At 40.2% G+C, this 22,810-nt stretch overlaps 1 pseudogene; it reads left to right on the top strand.

The window, feature by feature from the left end:
* The first annotated feature begins 1,561 nt into the window (after positions 1-1,561).
* Positions 1,562-22,810, top strand: part of LOC129188677 (phospholipid-transporting ATPase ABCA1-like) — a 54,561-nt pseudogene continuing 33,312 nt past the window's right edge.

The following is a 22,810-nucleotide window of genomic DNA, read 5'->3' as shown; positions in this document are numbered from 1 at the left end:
GTTGTAATTTTGATTTTTTTACCTTGTAATTAAAATAAGGCCCAGCGGCACCCGCTCCCTCACTATTCCTTTGGTTTCATCGTCATCACGTGGTGGACGTTTGATCATGTTTGGGGTGGCGAGTATCACGCCGAAGGAGGGCGCCCATCTGCCACACATATGCTTAGACTTGATAGGGATACTGTATGATGAGCGCTCAGCATAAGAATTATTTTTTTCATTCCACCCCCGCGACGCCCCCTGGAGAATGCCGCCCTGGGCAATTGCCCATATGGCCCATAGCTAGAACCGCCACTGCTCTTTTCTCTCCTCCGCCTCAGAGCAGCACATATGCCCTACTGTGCAAATGAGTCCCCTCGCGCAAAATGTGGCCCCCAATTGAAGATGAGGCCCTACGCACAGCGCGTGTTTTGCTTTTAGGGAGGGGCGGCCCGGACCCTGCCAATTTACCCTGCCAGCTAGACCATAATGACGACAAGATATAAAGAAATTGTCACTTAAACACTACTATTAACGGGGCTGTTTCTTTAACAAATCAGATTTCAGATTTGCATTATAGTCAGGAGGAGGCCTCGGGGTAGACGTCGGAGGCGCTGGAGGGATTATCCATGTAATATCCATATTTTACACTCCAGTCTGTTAAACAATGACATTTACGATTGATTAGGTTAAGATATTAATCTGAAAATGTCCAAAATGTACTTATACAGCATTATCTACGTAGACGTGTTATAGCTGCATAGTCATGTGAAATCATCCATCCATCCATCCATTTTCTATACCGCTTCATCCTCATTAGGGTCGCGGGGGTATGATGGAGCCTATCCCAGCTGACTTCGGGCGAGAGGCGGGGTACACCCTGGACTGGTCGCCAGCCAATCGCAGGGCACATATAGACAAACAACCATTCACACTCACATTCATACCTATGACAATTTAGAGTTGCCAATTAACCTCACCTGCATGTTTTTGGGAATGTGGGAGGAAGCCGGAGTACCTGGAGAAAACCCAAGCCCACACGAGGAGAACATGCAAACTCCACACAGAAATGCCCAGGGGGAATCGAATCCCGATCTCCAGGCTGTTCCTGTGTTGGCCAACATGCTAACCACGAGACCACCGTGCGGCCGGGATGCATAACTAGAACACTGGCAATCACGTGATCTAGATAAAATGTGAGTTGTTTTGTCATGTCAATAATGGTATCGGGTATCGTCAGAACTAACAATCGTGTTAAGAGTTCACCTGCTATGTTCAAATCCTCTGTATTATTATCTTTTGTTTTTAAACAAAACTGGCCCCTGAGAAAAAATCTGGTCCTTGGACAAATGTAATAAGGATGCCTTGTTATATTGTGGCATGGCAACAGCGCCTCTTACTGACCATGTCGGGATTTACTACTGTCAAATCCATACAGGCTACGTACAATAGGATTTAGCGAGTACACCTGTATCTGCATCTTTATCTGTATCTGTTTCTGTTCGCCCGTCTAAATTATCCGTATCTGTATTCGGAAATGTGTGGGCCTTAAATCTGTACATTATTTTAACGTGGAGTTAACCGGAAATGAGTGGGGCTTTATTTTAAGTCTGAAATTGACATGGGTTGACCAGAAGTTGCTATATTTATAGTTTATTATTCAGCTATATCAGGGGTGGATTGGCCATTGGGAGTACCGGGACGTTCCCGGTGGGCCGACCAAAAATGGGCCGTTGAACGACCGTTTATTTACTCATTTATTGCTGCGCTTTACTATATTAATTGGAAATTGATACTGCCAGGCACTAAGATCAAGCGGAAAACGGTCGCTCAAGTCGAGGAACGCGGACAAGTTCGTCGATTGGCTCTTTCCCTATCTTGCTAACCTGTGATTGTGATTGCCCGTCCCGGTGTTGTGCCGACTGGCTGTGCTTGGACGTTCTCCACGGTGCTTTGCTATTTGACCAGGACCTCGTGTTCATCTCACTCTCTGTAAGTTTTTAAAACGTCGGCCGTGTGTTTTACCACGTTTACGTTTACGTTAGTTTACGTTTTATCACGTAAACTAAACTGATTTGAATATCATACGTTTCATTTGTATGAATATTTTAATACAAATAACCACTGCAAATGGTTCAGAACGCTTGCTTGTAAGTGTCGAACTTTACTTGACATGATACGTAGCAAACACGATGTGGTATGTTATCGCTAAATCTAGTTATCTAAAGCATAGGAAAACAATAAGCATACCATGATGACTAATCGATGAGTTGCTTTTATGAAGCACTTGCACTGAAGCACTTTGACGCATTAATCAAAGGATGCAACAGTGCACGTATACAAGCTTACAAGTCACATGTTGCAATATGATGTGTTTTGAGCATGTACGTCTGCTATTTTTACACTTTGTAATAATTTCTACCGTTAATGACACCCCCCCATCATGTCACCTGCAGAGTTCAAATGTTTAAAGTGTCATCTTGCTCCGATTTAGGTGCCCACAGTCTAATTTTCATCATGAAAGACATGCTTTACATATTTTTTCAGTCAGCGATTATGGTCGTTGATAGTTACAATGACTAAAACACTTTTAGTCAATTGTAACAACTGTTACAATTCTAAAAATAAATTCAGACGGCTATATTATTTTTTTCCATACTTAAGTCAACTAGTCAAGTTGTGATTGCAAGCAGACTTTTTTTGCATGTCATCTTGTTCAGAACTATTCCACATTATTCCTCTGCTTTCCATGCCCAGATTTGAGATCTCACCAGAGACCCCAGCAGCCTAGTAAGACCACCCATAAATGATTTCACTCTCATTTATGTATTTACGGCTCCAGAATGTACAGTAGGGGGGTGATGTTTAAGTACAGTGGTGTTATTAAGGATTTGTGTGTTTGTATGTACATCATTGAGGTGAGTTGGCACAGTATATGTGCGCGGATTGTAGATGGCCGTTCTGGACCAAAAAGTCCAGGGCCAAATTTTTGTTCCAGTCCATCCCTGGATGCAGCTCTTGTACTGTGTACCTAAGGTGTAGGTGTACCTAATGCTGTGGCCAGTGAGTACTGTATATTGTAGGTGGCACGCCTGTTTTATGATGACTTCATGGAATAAGACAACAATACATTTCAAGGAAAAAAGCGGTCATGCTACCGCAATTGATTTGCATAAGTGAGTGACGCAACACAGGCCTGCGCAGCGCTGTCTTGTCAAATGCTCAGCGTACTTTACGAAACAAGTTTCCCCAGTAACTTGAGATACAAACCAAAATAGAGGCGAGCTGAGGAAAACCTAATAAAGTGGAGGCAGTGGGCAACGCCACACGAGCCGTTTTCAACTTGTCAATTGCACCGTGTACTTGAATGAGGCACCAATCAGCTCCTCTGGCTCCAGCCTGCAGTCTGTCTCGGGAGTGGCGGTTGGTGTGTGTGACTGGCCAATCACAGAGCGTGAAGATTGAATACATAATGAGGATTTTCTTTCATCACGGATAATGAAAGAAATGTACTTGTTTCATGCTCGTATTTGGCAAAAATGCATGATCCAAAAATACATTTTGCCAGAGTAAAGTCAAAATATTACGAGAAAATAATAGTTTTCTAATGAGAAAAAAGTTCCAATTTTACGAGAATAATCATATAATATGAGGAAAAATATCATTTTTGTAACAATGTTGAAATAAAGAAAAAATACATCATTGTTTTAAAAGATACAAATGCTATGGGAATTAAGTTAATATAGAATATAATAAAGAATAAAGAGGAAAGCTGAAATCTTAGAAAATAGAAAATAAAAAAAATGCAGAAATGGAAAAAACAGCTGTAATTTTACGGGAATAAAGTCAAAATATTAAGAAAAAAGTCATAATGGAATAAAGAACAAAAGTCGCAGTTTTACAAGAATAAACTCATGTCATTTTTAGTAGCATTTCACCTAAATTACAAAGGTGAAATGCATTTTCCCCTGAGCTACGTATAGCTTCTTAGCATATCTCTGTGTAGGTTTAGAAAACATCAAAGTGGCTCTTTCACCTTTCATTTTTCAGTATGTGGCCCTCGCTGGAAAAAGTTTGGACACCCCTGCTCTAGATTAATTAATCCTTGCCCTTTTATTATGGTTGTTTATATTCAGATATCACTGCATTTTATGTGTTGTTTTGTATGGTTTATTGTATCAGTATTTGTACTTATTAATGTATATTATATGTGACCGGATATGACCTTTTATGATTTACGTCTGTGTTGCATTGGCGCATGCGCTTCGTGTTTAGCGTATGTTTTTTTTTTTACGTAGGGTTACACTTGGTGAAAAAAGACGTTAGAACAGTTAGCATGCTAGCAAAATCTTTTAATAAGTGTCACTTAAGAAAATAACCCAATGTATTACAGATATAAAGTATGGCTATTGACCATTTATGTTCAAAAATTTAAAAAACTCAACTTCTTAGTGCCTCGTCACTGCTTTGTCACACGATCCAAACCAGCTCTTGGAGATCTCACAGGTGTTTTGCTAGCTGGCCAGGACTCGCGTTCATCTCACGCAGTAAGTTGTTGACATGTTGGCTGTTTGGTCTGCCAATGCAACGTCAACTAAACTGATTTTAATATCAGAGGTTTTATTTGCATGAATATTTTAATTTGTCAATGTCCGTGTGTTTGGTGGGGAAAATCGATAGGTGCCACTGTAAATAGTTCAGAACGCTTGCTTCTAACTGCGGTGAACTTTACTAGACATAATACATAGCAAACATGGTTTAGTATGTTATAACTACATCTCGTTATCTAAATATTGAAAAACAAGCATAATATACGGATTCACTGAGGGGTTGCGTCGTTGCTTTTATGAAGCACGCTAAGTGATACTTTCAGCAAAGGATTTGTCCCAGTACGTGTAGGTATCTAGCTGTGGTATTGGCATGCACTGAGTTTGAATGAAAGTGCCATGCAGGTAAGGATGGACCTTTTATCTCTGTGTTTTGTTTTTAGGCGTATACGACACATAGCTGTTGAGAGCAATGGCTTTTTTCCGTCAGCTGCGCCTCCTGCTCTGGAAGAACTTCAAGTTGCGCATAAGAGATAAGGTGCTGTAATTTTTCACAGAAATGAATGTAGATTTACAGCACGACAGCCACAACTGCACAAAGTACGCTGGTCCATATGCGCTGCAACGTCCACACGCTGCAAACACAGAAAGGAATCAAAACCCCAAAACGCAAAACACCATAAAACAAATGCAATGACAAAATGTTGCAAATTAAAAATGGTGGAATCACATAAACACTGCAAGATCAAGAACAGCTGCAAATGCCAAAAACGCACACAAACCCCAAAAGCAACTGCATGGAGACATGCTGCATCTTCACTTGGTCTCATTAGCTAGTGTACGTAATTTGTTTGCTCTATAATATTGTAAAAAAATATTACGACCAAATGTTTTACTCCTTAAAAAGTCAGCCAACTTTCTTCTGGGCATCTCACGCGCGTCTTTAAAGATGGACATCCAGCAGGTCTGGCCATCCTGGAAGCCTGGCCAACTGCCGTTTTTTGTTCCGTGAACTTTCAGCATTTCTCTTATGCAATTGTTTTTGAGGTTTGTATGTGCCGTTGCCATTTGCAGCATTTTTTGGTTACATTTGTTTTTGATCTTGCAGTGTTTATAAGATTGTGGCACTTTCCCCATTGCAGTTTTTTTGTTGTTGCTTTGGATCGTTTCCAAGTTTGGCGCGTATGGACGTTTGCCCCTATTGACAGCCGTACAAAATAACTCCATTAACATCATTATCTGAAGCTTGATGCAAATAGGCAGTTTGATACTGTGCTCGGGGGTGGGCTTGTGGGGGTGGATACCACTGGAGGTCACTCATTATTGAACATAACACACATTCTCCCCCATGCAGGGTGTCCTGATCTTTGAAATCATGTTTCCTGTCGTGCTCATTCTCATGAGCGCTGCTCAGCACAGTCCACATGCTAACTACATGGGCCAATGTGAGTAATAGTGCTATCACCTCATTTTTTTTTTTTTTTTTTTTTTAAATGAACGTCATAACCTTAAACTAACAACCTCGGACAGGGGTGTCCGGTTCGGGGGCCATTTTCAACACGTAGTTTTTTTTTTATTGTCCCTATAGTCTCAAGTACTAATTAGGGGTACACGAGATCTCGCAAAATTAAAACGTGACGTGAAAAGCTGTCTGGTGAGAACAGGGCAGCCAGAAGCCAATCGGACTGTCAACTATGCATCGCTACTATGAATGATAATACAGTCCTTCCTCATTTATCGCGGTCAGTTTGTTCCAGACTCGACCGTGATATGTGAATTTTAGTAAAGTCTGATTCAATATTAATAAACTGAATATTTTTGTAGTTATAGCATAGAAAACCTGTTTGACTTTCTAAATACGGGTTGTAATATTAGAGCCCCGTAGATATGAAATAACACAACGATGGTCATTGGTACACTCCTATTATTCTTTTACATCAAATTGCACAGGCTACGGGATCACTGCATAGACAAAAGAAGGCTGCTGCTAGCATAGCAAGCTAGTGAGCTAATTAGCCTCTGAATTTATGCATTCTAAAGTTAAGAAAGTGTTTCAAACGGAGTAAGGCAGAAGGACAAAGTGTCCAGAAACCACTTCCACATGTAATGCGAGGCAGACTTTTGTCTCATCCAGTGTCAGATATGGCATGTCTGTCTCAGCCATGGCTTGGCTCTGCTCTCTCAGTTGCCAGTCTCCATGCAGTGTGAAAGGAAATGTAATCTAACGTCATGTCTCATAACATTACTGATGCATAGTGACCAGAATGCTACATATAACAACAAAACGGCGATCAATAATTTTTTTTATAAAATGTGAAAGAGAGGGAGCGATATTCAAACCGCGATACAGCGAGGGGCGACTGTACAGTAATACGGAAGTGGCAGTGTGCGAGGCATTATTGGAAGCACACAGATGTGTGGCTGTATCCGTATCCGTAACTGCATCCGTGTGAATGTCCAACCTTTTTACATTTGATCAAGATTAAGTAAGATGTGTCAGAAAACACGTTTGGACTTGTCAGCAGCCTTAATCGCTGAGCTGTTCTATTTACGCTCGTTAGATTTGACTGAGCGCCAACTTCATAACACACCTCATACGTAGAAGAGATCCGTGTTGACAATTTAGCAACATGGTCGTTTTTCATGAGTAGCGCCCATTAAAATTTAAAGTCAGGAAGTGTTTATTGCGTCGTACGTTTACTGGTAAATTCATCAAATAAAAGTGTTATTAAATACAAATTGTCATTACATACAAGTGCAACGTGGGTCTGAAAGCTGCATAAACCCCTCCACATATTGTGCAAACTTTATAGAGTGAAAGATGACATATCAAAGGAAATATTGTTATTATTATATATATTGTAATAACAGTGATCCCACGACCCTAGTGAGGATAAGCATCATAGAAGGTATGGCTGGATAACAGTGGTTTATTTAGTCTAAAATGTTGACAATAATAGCGTTGAGCGTCAGTTTGTGGGACAGTAAACATTTCAAAACGCAGTTGCATTGTTTTGTGACTCTGTTTAAAAAAAAAAAAGAAGTGTTTTTGTCCTGCCATATTTTTTCATTGTACTGTCCTTAAAAATAATGCCAGCATCTTGTCTTGTCTCACAGGAGATGGCATTATAACTCTGCTTCTTCACCCACATCATACACACTCGGTTTGCCAGAGAATAAGAAGACGTCGCAGGACGTCAGATGTGCCGACGTAGCTTTTTTAGCAAGTGTTAAGTCCCCTCTACATTGTTTTTCAAACAAGTGCGAGTGACAAATCTACCAAAGTTATTCTGGTCTTATTGGGCACTTTTGGAGACTCCTACAACAGAAGAAAGTTTATTTGTATTTCTAAAAATATTTGTTTTGATTTTGGAAGTTTTACTCACACAGCGTCCATGGAATTTACATGCACATGCACCATGGCCAATGACGCCGATAGGACGATTTTTGGTCTTTTCTTTTGTTTGCAGGTCACTATCGAAGCAAAGCTTTGCCATCAGCAGGCACCTTGCCCTGGATGCAAGGTGTAATCTGCAACATTGGCAATCCCTGCTTGAGCAGCCCAACCTCAGGAGCGGCTCCGGGCCAAGTTGACAACTATGACAACTCCATGTAGGTTTAACAGAGATAGAAACCTGAACAGAGCATGGACAAGTTCTTAAAGGGGTAGATGGGATTTTTTGACATTAAGTTGTATGACATCCCCATCAGCAGTGTAGTGCATCAACGAGTTCTGGTCGGATTTCGGTGATGAGGAACATAGTTTCGGTTAGTTGGTGGGGTTAGTTCTTAGTTAGTTGGTTAGTTTGGCTTCTCAAAACATTATGCGTTCAAGAGAGTAATTCAGTTGCATCACAAAAATGCTTCCTTGGAAATATCAGACCTCATTCGGCATACATACCATTTACAATGTATATGATTTTATATACAATAGTCAACAGGTATATAATCAAGTAATAAACATTCAAATTAGACAAAGCATGTCTTAAGTGCTCAAGTACATTAGACACTTTGACAAATGTTTTCAATGGCTACAATTTAAACCATTGCTTCAACAGGTCTTGTTGTATTTTCGGCGGGCTAATGCTACAAACAATTGACTTACCAATTCAGTGGTCTATCGCGACATGTATTGTTTTTCTTTCTCCATTCGGTATGGGGTAGGAGGCTCATCCAATTTGAATACGAACCATTAAAAACAAAGTCACTGTTGATGCACTACACTGCTGATGGGGTTGTCATGCAACTTATGTCAAAAAATCCAAACTATCCCTTAAGTGTTGTCCAGACATTGACATTTAAACATGAGAAATACAAATGCTTATTCATGACAGCGGTTTTTGCATGGTCCAGTCTTATTGAATGGCCTTAACAGTATGACATGCGTCCTCAAATATTGATGTCTCTAATATTATGATTTTTAACACCATGTGGAATCGAGCGAACCAGTGGGAAGTTATAGTAAATGTATCACTGCGTGTGTCATAATTTGTCATCCCATTTATTGTCCCCCACAGAATTTCTCGGTTTGTTGGGGAAGCACAGACGCTTCTGGACAGCATGAAGAGAAGTACTACTACTCCTTGTTTGAATCCTAGGAAATAAGGGCTATCGATTGATTACGCGATTTAATCACGATTAATCACATTTTAGCCACAGTTAACTCATGATTAATCACACACTATCCATCACTCAAATATCATTATCTTCAAACAAATAATCTCACAAAATGTAATTGTGACTATCATTACTAATAAAGGTTTGCAAAAACACACACCAACTCAGTGAAATGAACACAGGGTGGTAGAAAAATCAAAATTGACAACTTGCAAAAAAGCGCTCTAGTTCCGTCAGTAGTTTACAGCAGTGTTTACCAACCTTTTTGTCTTGTGTACCCCCGGAGCCTTTTTGTCATACCACAAGTACCCCCTCACTCATACGTGTTGATAATTCTCAAAAGCAGAATGCCCTGACAATGACATCATGGATGATTGTGGAAAAGGAAATCTTCTCAGAAGAGTGTGGCCTCCTTAACTGTCCCTTAATGAATCCCTTCATGTATGCACATACTGTATACCAGGACATGTGCCAGGCCGGCTATATCTGTTGACTCATTCAACTGTAGTGCGTAAAATTCAGTGGCTCGTATGTGCTGTAGTACCTTTTCTAAAACATGTCATTGGTGCGCTGAGAAAGTGTGGTTTGATTAAGGCATGGTCTGAGGGATGTATGATAGATTTGTTTTCAAGCCAATACCAATAAGTTGCTGCTTCTGAAGGCGATAACTGACAACTTTTTATATATTTTATTTTTCAAAATGTATATTTAACTGCAGTTTGTGCACACCTGGTGGTAAGAATGACTCAGACTTGGATTTCCTGTGATTGCCTGTGACATATTTTCCAACTGCACATATACTAGTCAGTGCATCCAATCAAGAAACAAATTAAACGCTCATAGCTCAGAAAATGACCTAATTCGTCACAGTCTAGCACCACGTAAGAAGAACAATATAAATGGAATCTTTAAGATTAAACATGCACAACATAAACATCAAACTTATTTGTTCAGAAACGTCAACACAACATTGAACAACGTGGTGTCTCCGTTCCTTTGCGCTGCACTTGCTGCGCTGTGCAGGCGCCATTCACATGAGGCATTAAAGTGCACTATGTAACTCTGAATATTAGGCTTTTAGGCCTCAATGGAGTCCCCCTTTTTAAAAATTCACATACTGCCTGTGACGTGTTGCATACGCCACTTGGAGAACTTACTGTAGGCTTGTGAAAGTCTAAATGCTAGACACACCTCAAAATTAATTCAATCATGTCCTACAGTTCCAATACTTTTTTCTATAATAGTTAATGACATCATATAAATCCAAATTTTCCTGTGTTTACCTCAAAATCAGTCTTAACGGATCAAACATTCACATTCACTATTCCTCTGATGATTTTAGCTGTTTTAGAAGTTGTATTGTTAAAACAATAACTTTTATTTATTGTCCTTCATCTTTATGATCCACAGACAATCCTCAGACGGTGCATCAGGATTCCCCCCAATCCCACCCTTTGGTAATGTATTTTATCATCCATTATGACGCATGTGATCATTTGAGAGCAAATGGATAAAAACACAAGCCTTCAAAGAGATTAGAAATGATAGAGCAGGGGTGACCATTACGTCCATTGCGACTTACCGGTAGATCGCTGAGGTAGGTTGGGTCGATCGCATAAACGTCACTTTGTAGATGTCATATGACATTAGTCAGCTGGCATTAACATCCCCTCCGGATTCGCTCTGATTGCTCCCCTGCGGCGTTTCAAGCTACACACGGCGATGCCACTGTCATCTTTATTATTCTGATTACGGATAAACTGACTCAGGGCTAAAATGCTTATATCTATAACAAAAGTTATCTGTTCACATGTAGCGGCTCGTGATGTAGAACAAAAAATGTATTGTTTGATGGCTTTGCTTCGCGTCAGGAAGTGCACTACAGAAATTATTGTTTTTTCCACGTCCGCTACTTAAACTATTATTTCATTGTGAAATGGAAAATGTCCCCATTGCTGAAACCTTTTTAATGTTGCCTTTACTTTGGCTGCATTATCTTTTGTATAATTATTTTCAGTTCTTGTATATCGGTAATGATAGCAAATGCTAACTGGATGTACAACATGAACACTCTCCTAATGAACATACATAGCTATTTTGACTGGCATATTACCAGTACTCAGGTTATGTACACAACTATTGAGGAATTATGTGTAATTATCCTTATTGCCATATTGAATATAATTATGATATTGGCCGTTTTGATTATGTCACGACCTGGCTCTATGGCAGCGACAACCATAAAGGGGGGAAACTGGACCTGACCAAACAATGCCAACGTTTATTGCCAACAAAAGGGTACAGCATAGGTTTCATCTCAGGCCAAGGTCTGTTCGTCTGTCTCTCCGTTGTGTGATCATGCCGAGGCTTTTAAGCTCCCAAGGTTGCACCCGGGCCCAAGTGTAGGGACTGATTATCTGCTGCTCCAGGTCCTGCAGTAACCTTGAGAGAGAGAAAGAGAGGGCAAGAGAGAGCAGCAACCTGACAGCAGGGGCCATCACAATTAAGTGTAAATTTAGAAAATGTGAATGTCAAATACTAATCATTACTATTTACAAAAGTATTTCGAAGCTTACTGGTTAGATTTGATTGATATTAAGTTTTATAGAAAGAGGTAGATCATTTTGACTTGTAACTTTTGCATGCTGAAAAAGTGCGGGCACCCATGATATACGTGTATAATGTACATAAATACGTACTGATATTTTTTTTTATAAATATAGACAATATATATACATAGTCTATATAGTAGGAGATATATCTTTGGGACTTTATCATTTTAAAACTAGCTCGCAGCCTGAAAAAGTGTGAACACCTTTGTTATAGAGATTGCTTTCCAACTGTTTGATGTTATCACCTTTTAATATAGATTGTTAAATAAGTGAATTTGTTGTTTGTGCAAAAGTGGTGCAATTGCGTCACCTTTGGGTATACAGTGGAACCTTGGTTACCGTTATTAATACGTTCAAGAAGGTTCTCTAACTGAAGAAATTTTTCCCATAAGAAATGTAAATCCAAATAAGACAAAACACTTTTTAATAATTGTCCGTGCAGAAAAAAATCTGAATGCATATAAATACATACAAATGATGAATGAAATGGAGCAAGATCAGCAAGATCAATACAGACACCACCATCGTGTTTTAGTTTCATGAATTTAATAGTGTTTTTCTCTTGCTTTTCTTTTGACCATTGCTGCAAAATAACACATAATCGAGCCAGAGAAAGTTGCAAATGCAAGCATTTTGATAAAGAAGGTGAAAAACTCGACTGAATTCAAGAAATAACTCATTGCAAAGCATGAAGGTGGTGTCCATGTTGGTCTTGCTGCCACATTGGATCTTTGGCAACAATCTGCTTTCGAAGTAAAAGTAACCTTAAATGTTCATCCTTTTCATTCATCATTTACATGCATTTCACATCGCTTTCTGCATGTACAAACTAGAAAACATGCTTTGTGTGAACATTTTTGAGTCTTGAAGTGCAACTGTTGGTAAAGAACTACAGTACAGTCAACCACTGATGACATCATAGATGGGCGACTGAGCTGATTTCTGGTTGCTGTTTCCACGTATTAGCTGTTAACAAGGACATTTTTGGGTAAACATACTTTTAAGAACACAGTTGGCCTCAGGTAGTGTATTAATAACAAGACACAAAGCGCGCCATATTGCATGCTAACTGGAAAATGGATGCAAACCAAGGCAGAATTTTGTTGTAAACCTTCAACATAAACTAGTGGCTCTTATTATTATTATTATTATTATTATTATTATTATTATTTTTATTATTAATGTTATTATTTTCTGTTATGCCCCCACTGGGGGACAGAAATGTTTTCGCATCCCCCAATTTGAAATATTATTGAGAATATCTATTTATTTATCTGTACTGTGCAGACTGAACTCAAAACTGAAACCTTCGAAATGCAACAAAATGGAGAGCAGTGAAGCATACAAGCGTATTCAAGAGTCACATTGCATGCTGAGTAGGACAAATTCAGACATATTGGCGGTCCGCACTAATATTGAAAGTCCTGCCTGCTTATATCAGGCCAAAAGTTTTACAAACTGTACTTCGAATTAAATCATGTCTGTTGTTTATTTTGTTATTCTTACCTTTCCTCACTCTTACACCTCTGCCTGTCATCAGTTCTCTGGCTTGAGAGACATGATCAAGGAACTCCGCGGCGTGTTTTCTCAGCATAATACATTTGAAGACCGTTTCCTGGCTTTCTCAAACATCATGTGTGGTCACCCTGTTGCCAATTTACCCATCCATTCACTCAACTGGAATGCAGACACTGACACCATGTCCTCCTTGGGAAACAACACCAGTGGTAATGGCTTCAGTCAGTAAAACTGTTGATACCTTCATTAAAACTAATACAGTGGAACCTCTGTTTTCGCCATTAATCCCTTCCATACGTTCGGACAAAAACTGAAGGAAGAAATTGTCCACAATTAATCCATCCCAGACACCCAGAAATAAGTGTTTTATAAAGCATAATTATATTTTTACTAGGGGTGCTCCGATCGATCATCCACAATCAGTATCGGCTGATTTCTGTGGAAAAAGCACCGTATCGGCATATTACGATACTTGATTTTAAACACTGATCCCCTTTGCCCAACAACTCCAACCCCATTGCAGCATCCAACCCATAGCGACCGTCTCCCGCCCACTTTCACTTCACAAAGCCAAAACAAACATGTCTGCCATGTGGGACTGACCTGTCGTTGCAAGAGTGGTGGAAGTTTTGCACCCTGCAAAACTTGCCATTAAAAATGTCTTGCCGGGGTGGCGCGTTGCGTGGCATTTGGGGGGCAGGGAGTGGTGACTCATTGAGGCTCGCCATGTGATCCAATGGTAGGGCGACAGCTCATGAGCGCCACACACAGGAGGCCTATACGCCATTCATGTTCAATGGAACCTGCGCGATAGGGTGATTATCGCGTGTCACTGTCCAGCCTAACAAGACCCAAAATTTGTGAATGTAAAAGTTAATGTATGTGCGTGTTCGTGCACACGCTTGCTTGTGACGCGATCCCAGAAAGGTGAAAAGGTGCTCTTCAGTGCTGTCGCCTAGATGAGGACCAATCAGCGGGAGTTTCACTGATCGACCAATGAGCGGACAGGATGCTAATCAGTCCACATACTGTACTTGCCGTGTCGGATTTCCTGGAGCTATTTGACATTTCTAAAAAAAAAAAGAATATAGAGATATAAAGAAAAAAGCAGCGGCGTGGGAACTCATTGGCACCACAGTAAACATATGTCGTAACTTGCACTGACATTTATGTAAGTTTATCATCAATACTAGCAAGAGATCCAGTTCTAGCAAGATCCACACCAGCCACTTGTCCTCCTCCAAACTACTTTGATACCCCCAAATTCCCTCCACATCTGACAGCCAATCAAAACCGTGAGAGGCTCATACTGTACAATTGGCTCTGGATGTGGTCACGTTGCTCACCAGTGTACAGCTGGTCACAGCCGCTCGTCGCCTCCCGTGTGATGAGTTTCGCCAATCGCAGTCGTTTGTCACCTCCCGTGTGTGGCGTCCATAATGAGGCACCTGTGTGTGTGTGTGGCAGTCAGAGGTTTAATGGGCGCCACACACAGGAGGCGACAAAGACCGGCAAAACCCATCGCCACACCGACGAGCGACGCACCCACATCTACAGCGAACTCCCACGGTCTCCCACGGTTTAGATTGGGTGTCCGATGTGATGGGAATTTGGGGATATCAAAGTAGTTCAGAGGAGGAAAAGAGGCCGGTGTTGACAATTTTATCTGGATGTGAATGCGTCGCCCACTGGTGCAGCTGGCCACAGCTTCCCATGTGCACGGCATGCCAGTCGCCTGTCGTGACGAGCCCCAGTAAGAATTAAAGGAGCACACTGCGCCATGCTTAGGAGGAGGAAGAAAGAAGACTGCGCGTACTATGAACAATTAAACAAAAGACATACACTCATCACAACTCAGAACTACATCCTGTACTATCCAATGTTCAGAGATTGACATCAATGTTTGGCACACCGGCCATACCATAACAGACATGTTTGAATATTTTTGGTTGAAAACGCAATCATATGAAAACCAGGGTGTACAAAAACTGAGGCTCCACTGTACATCAAACACTTTTCCTTGTGCAACAGGCTTTTGAAGAGGCAAATGCTCAAATATTTTAGTGGATTTCAGTTCACTTCATTGATGAGAATCATCAATTGTAATTAATTTTGTCTGCTTTTCCTCCCCAAAAGCTTTTTGTCAGAAGTTTATTCAAGATGTTGAATCCAATCCTCAGTCTCGGATGGTATGGCGAGCAATGAAACCTCTACTTCTTGGAAAAGTCCTGTACACACCCAACACAACTGCAGTTGAACAAGTTATGAAAGAGGTAAACGCCAGAGAGGCCATTTAGGAAAAAGTGCTATCTTATTCCACCAGGAATTGCATGCAAGTGCTGTGGCAAATCTATTAATAATAATATAGGTTGAGAATAATCACAGGGAGATATTGTCATTTTTTTGTGCATTTTGTTCTCCCTGTAAAGGAACTGAATTCAAAACAATTATGTTTTTTTTATTTATATCAATTGAAGGTGAACCAGACTTTTCAAGACCTACAGATTTTCCAGGACCTATACAAGGCTTGGTCAGATCTGGGCCCCAAAATCAAGACTTTTATGCAGAAACTGCAGGTCAGACTCCCTGGCCTAGATGATAGAAATGTGTTCCTAGAAGCTCATGGCTGTTTACAGTATTTAAGTTGCTAAATGCATATTATTTTATAGTAACTTGTTGCGTATTTCCCAACCAATCCATCACCATAGGCATCACAGACACCTCAACGTTCAACTTGGCTGAATACCGCCAATGACGTCGACCATATTATCACCTCTCTTGCACAAGTCACTCAGGTTTGCTAATGGCACGTTCTTCCTCTACAGTGAGTCAAGTCGGCATCTTATGAGTGTTTTGCTCTCATCTCCCGACAGTGTTTCTCTGCCAACAAGGTGGAGGGGTTGAAGAGTGAAGATGAGCTGATAAGCAGGGCTTCGGAGCTCCAGGCAAAAGGGCAGTTTTGGGCAGCGGTGGTGTTTCAGCTTCCTGACTCTAATACTACACTGCCGCCGCATGTCACGTACAAGATCCGAATGCATATTGATGATGTCACCCGTACTGATAAGATCAGGAGCACGTAAGTGGTCGCACGCCTTTTGTCTCTACATTGTCCTGCAGTTTCCCGCAGCATTAAGTGTCATTTATTTATTCATGGCATGCCTGAAAAGTCTTAAGGCGAGTTTGCATTCTGTTTGTGCACAATTCGTGACAAAAAATGGTGCGCCTTGGTATGAAATGACCACTTTCCCAACTTATTTTACACCTTGTTAAGTATTATTTAGTGCACGACAATGCGATGCGCATTTTTCCTGCATGGGTATGCATTGCCACCGCCACTTCCCGCATCCATGAAGCAGTCGTTGTCACGTTACTGATGTGGCGATGACCCTAAGTTGCAGAGATGGGAATCCAAGTGCAAGTAAGAGTTGTATATCTTACTCAAAAGCAGCGCAGAAAAAGGGGAAGTTTGCAGAAGGCACGTATAAGAAAGACGCAAAGCAGGCAACAGGGCAAGCAAAAAATGATCATAATGCTCCAACAAAGGATAGGCGCCACCGGCTGAACTAAGTGATCACCACACAAATGAGCACCAAGTGTGCAAGAGCAGGAAAGTAAAAGTAAAACAGAAACAGAACAGAACAAAACAGGAAGTAATGCAAAATAAGGGCATGAAAACTGGAACTAAGGCATAAACAGAGAAATAAACAAGCAGTCACGCAAGAAATAATGCTGGGCCTGACAGTCGTGGCATTATTTGATCCTGCGTGACGCCACGCAACAGCAGGCATCACTCCTAGCTTCACTAATTCGTCTATTTGCTGAACTCCAGAGAAGTTCTCATTGCAGAAAGGAAAAGTAAGTCTATATTATCTGCAGAAAGAAAGTGCGCAAAGAGCAGGAAGGAGGACACTAGGATTAATTATTAACAAAAATTTACAAGGAAGATCCAAGAAGCTACAGAAATTACTCGAATTCCCCGATTTGCTCCAGGAGGTGGTGGAGAACTTAACCTATTCATGTGAATGACAAACGCTCTGATACGCACCGCCCGTATCGTTCACACGTAGATTACAGTGTGTTTGCGGGGCAGTCATGTTGCGTTCACGAGTAATTCATGGAAATTATGCATGCTTCAAATTTGGAACTTTTCAAAATTTTCTTTGCACACTGGCACACAGCCCTGCACAGTTTACACATACTTCATACCCAATTTACTCATTGGCACGCCAGTGGCACACAAAATTGCATACCACTGCAAAATGTGTGCAGGTGTAAATAAGGTTGTAGACTATGCTTTTTGACGGAACTACTGTATTTTCATTCTGAAATGCATCTATTTGACACAAAAACTTTAAAGTAACAGATTATTTTCACCACCCCCCAGTATATGTCACAATACTGGGGGACCCCCATATTTTTATTTTGGTTTGTATATAAATCAACCCTATTTGATGTAATGTTGATTTAACCATTATTATATTTGTGTGTCAAAATCTGTATCTTTTCACTACAGGTTTTGGAGTCCCGGTTCGGAAGATGACCCCATTCAAGACATGCGCTACATTTGGGGCGGCTTTGTGTATGTTCAGGACCTGGTAGAGAGAGCTTTGGCCCGCATTCTGACTGGAGCACCACAAAAGACTGGCATCTACGTTCAGCAGATGCCGTACCCATGCTATGTGGACGATGTGTGAGTCGAATACAGTCATCACTCATGCCTTTGTTGGTTCAAATTTAACGGTTTCAATCTGTCACAATTTTTCAAAAATACTGAATATCAATAAATCACGATGTTTCGTGATTGGCCTGTTACGGCCTATCATTGTTTATAAAATAATTTTAAAATATGCATATTTAAGACGCATTCAAAGACGCTGTGAATAATATGTAGTATTTTACACTGGCCATTAAGTGTCAGTAATGCTACTAATGTTCAGTGAGGCACACAAGCACCAGATATGATCCACAATAGCCTTTCATTGCAGGTTTGAAGTCTTAGGTTTGAACAGGCACAATAATCTAATAAAAATCCCAAATAAAAACATATAGTATGCCCGGCTACTGTTCCGGGCATAACTCCACTTTGAACCCCTATTGTCACTTCCTGTCCGCCCACAACTCAGCTCCTCTCGGAGACACATTTATAGTAACACACACAAGCACAAGTCTTATTAATGTCTTAAATGGCTTATTTTCTCTTGTGTACTCTATTGGGTAATACGAGCTTTAACAATAAGGATTGTTTTAGAAGGTCGTTAACAGGTTTTCTATGCTTAACTACAAAAATAATTACATTTGTATATAAGGAATCCTATTCATGGAAATTCAGTTGTCACAGTCAGGTCTGAAACCAATAACACTGGTCTACAAAAAAAAAAAAAAATCTGCTTCTGAGATAAAACATATCACCCTTGGTCAGTTACGTATGGGCTGCTCAACAAGAATATGACCATCAAAAAATCATATTAGTTAAAATTTGAAAGCTATGCGAGGTTCTTTATTACATAGTAATGTATAGGGGACTCAAAATTAGCCAAGAATGACTGCTTTTATTTCAGAAGCATTTTGGGCGTAGACCAGTGTAACCGCAATCAACCAGGGATTACTGTATTTGGTATGTTGCTGTATCTCAACCTGGCTCAGTTAATTTAATTAATTAAATTTTTTAAAGCTATTTTCTTCACTCATTTGTGACTCAATTGAAAATGTTTATGTCAAAGAAGATTACTGTATGTCCTGTTGACCTGTCTTACAGTGCGCTCCGAGTGTCACTTCCCATCCTCATGGCAATAGCCTGCATCTTTTCCGCGTCAGTAATCATCACTGGTGTGGTGTATGAGAAGGAAGCCAGACTGAAAGAAACCATGAAAATGATGGGTCTGAATACAGGGACATTGTGGCTGAGCTGGTTCATCAGCAGCCTTGTGCCTTTGCTGCTCTCTGCTGCACTCATTATTGTTGTGTTGAAGGCAAGAAGATAGCTCACTCTGCATCAAAAGTACAATACAAAATATGCACACTGAAATACAGTGCCCTCCAAAAGTCTTGGAACAGTGAGACCAATTACCTTATTTGATAACTGATAACATTTGGGTTGGCATCAAAAGATAAATGAGACCAGGGACCAGCATTTCAGTTTTTATTTCCAGTTATTTATATCGAGAACACATACCCAACTTAAAATAGCACCTTTTATTTGACCCCACCCATTTTTTATGTGAGCACAAGCATTGGAACATGTGACTGATAGGTGTGTTTTATTGTCATAGTGTCCTATGACATTGCTTATTCAATCAATAAATAGCACTGAATGTCAAAGCTCAGGTTGAGATTGGATAGGTTTTGCTTGTGCATATTGGTATTTGTACTGTGTAAATACCTGAAAATAAGATCTGAAATGTTGCTCCCTGGTCACATATTCATCTTTTGATGTCAAACCCCAATTTTTCAGTGTAAAATAAAGAAGTTGGCCTCACTGTTTTAGTAGTTCTGGGCTTAAGTGGAAGCCGTAACAGTTTCAAAAAGGAAACTGACTGTAATTAATGAACACCTTAACCTGAATATTAACATTTGTTTTCCCTGTCTTTGTTCTAGTTGTGCAATGCCTTGCCATACAGCAACCCGGTGATCGTGTTTTTTTTCCTGTTGGCATTTGTCAGTGCCACTATCACGCAGTGTTTCCTCATCTCAACTTTTTTCTCCAAGGCCAACATAGCTGCTCTATGTTCAGAATTCATATACATTTTCCTCTATCTTCCCTACATGCTCTGGGGGGTCTGGCAAGACCACGTCAACACAACTCACAAAGTCTTTGCTGTAAGTAAAGTCATGTACAATCAAAGACATAAAGATCTCAATTTTCTTACTGACCTTTCTACCTGCTTTTTCCAGAGTTTTCTGTCTCCTGTGGCATTTGGGTTTGGCTTTGAGTATTTGTCTCAATATGAGGACCAAGGCATCGGGATCCAATGGCACAATTTACAGTCCAGTCCTGTGAAGGGAGAGTCATTCAACTTAAGTACGGTTATAGTTATGCTTTGGGTGGATGCCTTCATCTACACCGTTGCAGCGTTGTACATCGAAGCCGTGTTCCCTGGTATTGTGCATTCTTTCAATAATACAGATATGTGTGTATCTACGTTGGTATTACCGTGATATCACTTAACCCACGTTGTGTGTGTAACTAAGGTGAATATGGCATCCCCCGACCGTGGCACTTTGCCTTTCATATCAACTACTGGATTGGAATACCTCTGGAGGCCGGCATGCCAATCCCTTCTGCTCCTCCTGACCAGGGTGAAGGTGAGGCTACAAGTTGCTACACTATCGAGTGAACGTACACAATTACAGCAATATGTTTCTTGGGTTCTGTGTAAAAAGTTAAAGGCCAGCTTTACTGTTGTTCTGATGAAACAGCTGTGTAAAAACTGCTCCAGTTTCACAGGTTGTCATCACCAAGTGACCTAATACTTTTTTTCTGCGTAATATATCATCTCATCTCTGCTTCATACCAATGAACACAGCTTTGGTAATATCGGTCTCATAACACTAACAATACATCCGTTTTAACAAGGTTGAAGCATAAAAGAGAGGCTCCAACATACGTTTTAGTGATTGTGTGATGAGAATTTGTTTGGAATTGTGTATTTAAATCAGACCTGTCAAATGATTACAATTTTTAATCAGATTAACCACAGTTATCAAATGACTTAATCAAGATTTATCACCATTTGTGACTGTGTGTGAAATATGCCCATATTTACTGTATTTTATTGAAAGAAATAACATGATAATATATTTGTATGAATGAACATCTCCAATTGAACTGACAATGTAAGTCAAGCTGGCACACGTCTGAAAATCTATTTACATCACACCTTCTCTCTTTAATAGCAGCTGTGCATTTGAATCTCACTTGACCTGGGGTTGTGTTCAGTGACACCAAGTCATCTATGTTGAATTCACATTTTGAGTGTATTTTGTGGGATTTCCGAGCACATTTAAATGCAGCAAATTGCACTTCCGCCTTACGAGTTACAAAGTGAGTGATGAGAACCTCCACCTACTGTTTTTCTTTGTATTCTCTTTATTGAGGCCACACGTACGGTGTTTCCTTGAATGCATCTTGCTGTCATCTAGTGCAATGGTTCCAAAACTTTACAATCGCGTAACCCTTCAGACATTTCACCTGAGGCCATGTACCCGCTACTCCTGCACACTTAAAAAACATAAAACTTTGTCTTTAATTAACTTGAAATATTGAACATAATAAATTGGTTAATTCATTTGATAGTAATTCTGGTGATATTTTCTCATGAGCACTGATAAATGAGTAATCATCCTACTTATCTTTTATTCCAGTCGGTTGGCATCCCTCTGTTTGAATGGTTTGAATTTGTGCTTCACTTTTTTGTCCATTCACAGTGGCTATGGTTTCCATCTGCATTAGAATTTAGGGAAAAGTTTAACGTGATAAAGCAGTATCAGAATACAAAAGTACACGCAAAAAACGATAAAGTCTTAATTTTTGCGGGGATCCTCACTCACAGTGACAGGTTTTCACACCTGCGCTGTGCAGGGATGGGAACACTGAAATTACAATGAAATCCTCAAAATTAAACATTCTGAATGTACAAATTTGTTCATATGATGCACACAGAGCAATGTACAACTTCATGCTCTGTCTCCTTTCTGCTCAGTTTTTCTTGAGTGTTACATGCTAATTGTTTTTCATCTTTATTCACATACCCTCTGACAGTTAGTGTACCGCTGATGGACACGTACCCCACTTTGGGAACCTAGGGTTTAGTGAAAATGAGCAAGTGTCTCTCCGACCACAAAGGAACTGTCACTGCGCAATCCGCACCGGAAACACAATCGGTTCTACGCACGTGCAGAGCGCGTCTACATCCATTTGGCCTATTTTTTGACAGTCACATGGTAGTCATGTGAAATGTAAGATTTACAGCGCTTGTAATTAATTAACCCTTGTAGCGTTTTGTGTCCATATTATGGAAAATGGGATTTGTTTTAAATAAATGAGTTGCCGTTGTGCACGCGGTAATTTTGACAGCTCTAATTTAAATATAAACATAGACAACCTTACCTCACAAAAGTAAGTACAACCCTCATATTTCAGCAACTGTTTTAATTGCAGTAAAGTAGACACCTAGTAAAAAAAATAGCTGTATGATGACTATTTTTAAATCCCCTGAGAAGATGTAATAAAAAGGCTTACTGAAATGTGCAGGGTTTACTCTTGTGAGATATTGTTGAGATAAGAGTTTTCGGTCAGATTGCATGTTTCTGTTTGTAGATCACATTGAACCGGAACCAAGTAACCTGGTCCTTGGTGTCAACATATCAAACTTGGTGAAAATCTACAAGAAGGGAGCCAAGTTGGCTGTCAACCACCTCAACCTGAAGTTCTATGAGGGGCAGATCACCTCATTTTTGGGCCACAATGGAGCAGGCAAAACTACTACCATGTAAGGGCTGATTGACTTAGTTATCTCAGATTTAGCCTTTTTTGTGTCA

Source organism: Dunckerocampus dactyliophorus, chromosome 10 (assembly GCF_027744805.1).
Source record: "Dunckerocampus dactyliophorus isolate RoL2022-P2 chromosome 10, RoL_Ddac_1.1, whole genome shotgun sequence".
NCBI lineage: Eukaryota > Metazoa > Chordata > Actinopteri > Syngnathiformes > Syngnathidae > Dunckerocampus > Dunckerocampus dactyliophorus.
The sequence above is the reverse complement of the archived record's forward strand: the minus strand, read 5'-3'. Positions and strand labels throughout refer to the sequence as shown.